Here is a 3,700-nt window from a genome sequence, read left to right on the forward strand (position 1 = left end):
CATAGTGCCAAGGACTCCAAATTTCCATCAAGATGTAGGACAAGATACTGCAATAGCCTGGGCTTCAGAGGTTCACAGCTCTTCAATATCCTCCCGAAGGACCTGAGAGATCTGCATGCGGTGGATGTAGGTGTCTTCAAGATGAGGCTGGACCCCTTCCTGTCAGGTGTCCCAGATGAACCAACTTCATGGCAGGAGGCGCAGATGAGAGCAGCTGCATCAAACTCTCTCATGCACCAAATGTCAATTCCTGAAGTAAAATTCGTGAAGTAAAATTGTGTAGCAACACCAAATGGCGGTGCCCCAGCATGGCCACAGCTCATGAGCTGAAACTAGATAAAATGAAATAAAATGAAATGATATGTATATATAGTTCAAATTTACAAAAAATAAAAGAGAAAGACAGGTAGGAGAACAGGAAGCAGGGGTAGTAGTTTCATGGTTGGGTTGGAGGGAAAGGTCTGTGACATTTTGTGTTCTTTGACAAAAAGGAAGGAGAGGAAAAGAATGAAGAGAGAGAAAAAAAGAATCTGTAAGGGTTAACGGTTTCAACATGAAATACACACATAAAGACAGATAGATAGACAAGCAAACAAAAGACAGACAGACAAACCAATAGATAGATAGATAGATAGATAGATAGATAGATAGATACACATCACAGGCTTCCTTCAGTTTCTGTCTATCCAATGCATCTTACAAGGCTTTGGTCAGACTGGAGCTACAGCAGAAGACATGTGTCCAAGGTGACATGCAATGGAACTGAACCGAGAACCTTGTACTTGGGAAGCAACCCTCTTAACCACACAGCCACGCCTACATATTATATAATGCATTGCACAATACACCATAAATATATTACATAACATAATTATGTATATACATATGAACGTATAAACATACATAATTATAAAACGATATCATATTCTACATGAATGAACATGCATATGTGTACACATGTATATAATGTGTATATGAGTGTATGTATGTGTTCTTTCATTCATGCAGTATTGTATCTGCACACAATAAGCTGTTTTAAAGACTGGGTTTGTCAGACACCACTCGTACCAATTACACTAATAGCCATAACAAATCGTCACTAATTGAATACCGGTGGGTCATGTCCCACCATTGTTGCCACTTCTGCTGTGGAGCCGCAAATGAGAACCGCTCAACCTTAAGTTTGACACAATGACACGTTAGACGTCCAGGTGTTAATAGGTTCCATGAGGAGGTAGATTTCACTCGATACATGTCTGTGAACAAAAAACAGAAATAATTAAACAAATTTTGAAATGTCTGTGAAAGATAGAAACCAGAAACCGGAAAGATTTTCTTTGTGTTGAATGTTCGGTAATGCATGTTGTTGTTGTTGTTGTTGTTGTCGTTGTTGTAGTGGTGGCGGTGGTGGTGATGGGGGTGGCGGCGGCACCAGCAGTGATGGTTCTGGGTGCTATGTTGTTGTTGTTGTTGTTGTTGGGCGTGTTGGAGGTGGGAGTTGGAGGAGGAGGGGGCGTCGGAGGTGATGGTGGTGTTGCTGATTGAGATGACGGTGATGGCGTGGGTAATAATGGTTGCAGTGTTATTGTTGTTATTGCTGTTGTTGTTGGTTGCGATGTTGTTGTTGTTGTTGTTGGTAGCATACTGTTGACGGTGGTGATGATGATGATGAGAATGATATTGATGATGATCGTAATGGTGATGGTGATGATGATATATATGACAGGCTTCTACACTGTTTCCATCTACCAGAATTCACTCACAAAGCATTGTTTGGCCTGGGTCTATAGTGGAAGACACTTGCTTAAGGCGCTGCACAGTGGGATTGAACCCGGAGCGACCTGATTGCAGAGTGAGCCATACTTATCCACACACCCATGTGGAATTCCTAAGAGAAGAAAAAAGGGATGAAACCACAACTTCCAAAGTTGCCGCTCTCTACTTTATGTCTATGTCTATGTAGCAGCAAGTAAAGGGGTGCAACCTGATCTTTGATCTTGTACTTGCTTCTGTCATCTGGCAGAAGCCATGCTGGAGCATCAGCCTAAAGAGGTTTTGGTTGACCGGATCGATTCCAGTATTTATTTAAAACCTGTCACTTATTTTATTGGTCTCTTTTGTCAAATTGCTAAGTTACAGGGATGTAAACAAACCATCACCAGTTGTCAAGCGGTGTAGGGGGACAAACACAAACATAAAGACACAGACACACACACACAAACACACACACATGTAAGCGCAGGCATAACTCTGTGGTAAGAAGTTAGCTTCCCAACCACATGGTTCCGGGTTCAGTCCCACAATGCTTTGGTTGGCCCAGGGCTATTATGGAAGACACTTGTCCAAGGTACCATGTAGTGGGACTGAACCCAGAACCATGTGGTTGGGAACCATACTTCTCAGTCAAACGACTATGCTTGTAACAAGCATTCACTCTTTCTCCATCTATCTATCTACCTATCTATCTATCTATCTACCTATCTATCTCTCTTTCTCTCTCTCTATCTATCTATCTATCTATCTATCTATCTCTCTCTCTCTATCTACCTATCTATTTATCTATCTATCTACCTACCTACCTCTCTATCTATCTATCTATCTATCTATCTATCTATCTATCTATCACTCTCTCTCCTTTTCACCTTTCTAACTCTTTCTCTCTTGCTCTCTCTCTCTCTGTCTCTATCTCTTTCTCCCTTTCACCTTTCTATTTCTCTCCCTCCTTCTCCTCCTTTTTACCTTTCTAGCTCTCTCTCTATTTCACTATTCATTACTTCTCAAGGGTCAAACACATTTCAAAAGCAACATTTTACAAGGTCAGAAAATACATTCATTATTTTGATTTTCATTTCAATTTTGCAATAAATAACGCTTCTTTACAATATGTTTTTATCTCACTTTCATAATTGGCCTATTTCAAATTTCCTCATTGTACTACGGCTTTCAGTATTGCCTAAGTGTATATACTAATTTTTTTACAATTTTTGTTCCATTTTTACATTTTAAATGAGGTAAAAATAATGTGTACACCAAACAAGTTTTTTTTTTATTTACCTGTTTCCATTCACCTTTTATGCAACTAAATCTTTTTCAAAAAAAATTCTTATGAATAAATAGAGAGCAATTTAAAATAATGATGATGATAATAATAATAATAATAATAATAATAATAATAATAATAATAATAACAGCAATAATAATGAGGAAGATTGCTTTTATTTGACACCATGGTGTCAGATAAGGTGGGGCACAATATAAAGACACATAAAATAATGGGATTTACTTAGAATTGAACAATAAAAAAAAAAATTAACAATAATAACCTTTCTACAATAGGCACAAGGCCTGAAATTTGGGGGGAGGGGGTAAGTTGATGTCATCGAGCCCAGTACACAACTGGTACTTATTTTTACTTATTTTACCCCGAAAGAATGAAAGGCAAAGCCGACCTCAGTGAAATTTGAACTCAGAATGTAAAGACAGATAAAATACTGCTAAGCATTTCGCCCGGCGTGCTAATGATTCTGCCAGCTCACTGCCTTAATAATAGTAATAATAATAATAATAATAATAATAATAGTTGTCAAACATCATGAAGGAAAAAAATGCTTTCTAATTGATGTATCAACACCAGCAGATGACAACATTTCCCTAAAAGAAATGGAGAAACTTTCAAAATACAACGACCTGGAAATAGAGG

At 38.4% G+C, this 3,700-nt stretch overlaps 2 protein-coding genes across 6 annotated transcripts in view; both read right to left on the reverse strand.

The window, feature by feature from the left end:
- The window catches only part of LOC106883377 (ciliogenesis-associated TTC17-interacting protein), a 24,811-nt gene that overhangs the window by 15,275 nt on the left and 5,836 nt on the right, over positions 1-3,700 (reverse strand). The window lies entirely within an intron of this gene.
- LOC106879650 (uncharacterized) overlaps positions 7-3,700 on the reverse strand; it is a 46,709-nt gene continuing 43,015 nt past the window's right edge. For 4 of the 5 annotated variants that reach the window (XR_008266899.1, XR_008266897.1, XR_008266901.1 and 1 more), the window contains 2 exons: positions 1,112-1,256; positions 7-332 (listed from right to left, as the gene is read on the reverse strand). The gene's annotated coding sequence lies outside the window, so the exon portion shown is untranslated. The remainder of the gene's footprint in view (positions 333-1,111; positions 1,257-3,700) is intronic. The other variant, XR_008266898.1, reaches the window with a different exon arrangement.

The sequence above is a fragment of the Octopus bimaculoides genome, chromosome 27 (genome assembly GCF_001194135.2).
Source record: "Octopus bimaculoides isolate UCB-OBI-ISO-001 chromosome 27, ASM119413v2, whole genome shotgun sequence".
In the NCBI taxonomy this organism is placed as follows: domain Eukaryota; kingdom Metazoa; phylum Mollusca; class Cephalopoda; order Octopoda; family Octopodidae; genus Octopus; species Octopus bimaculoides.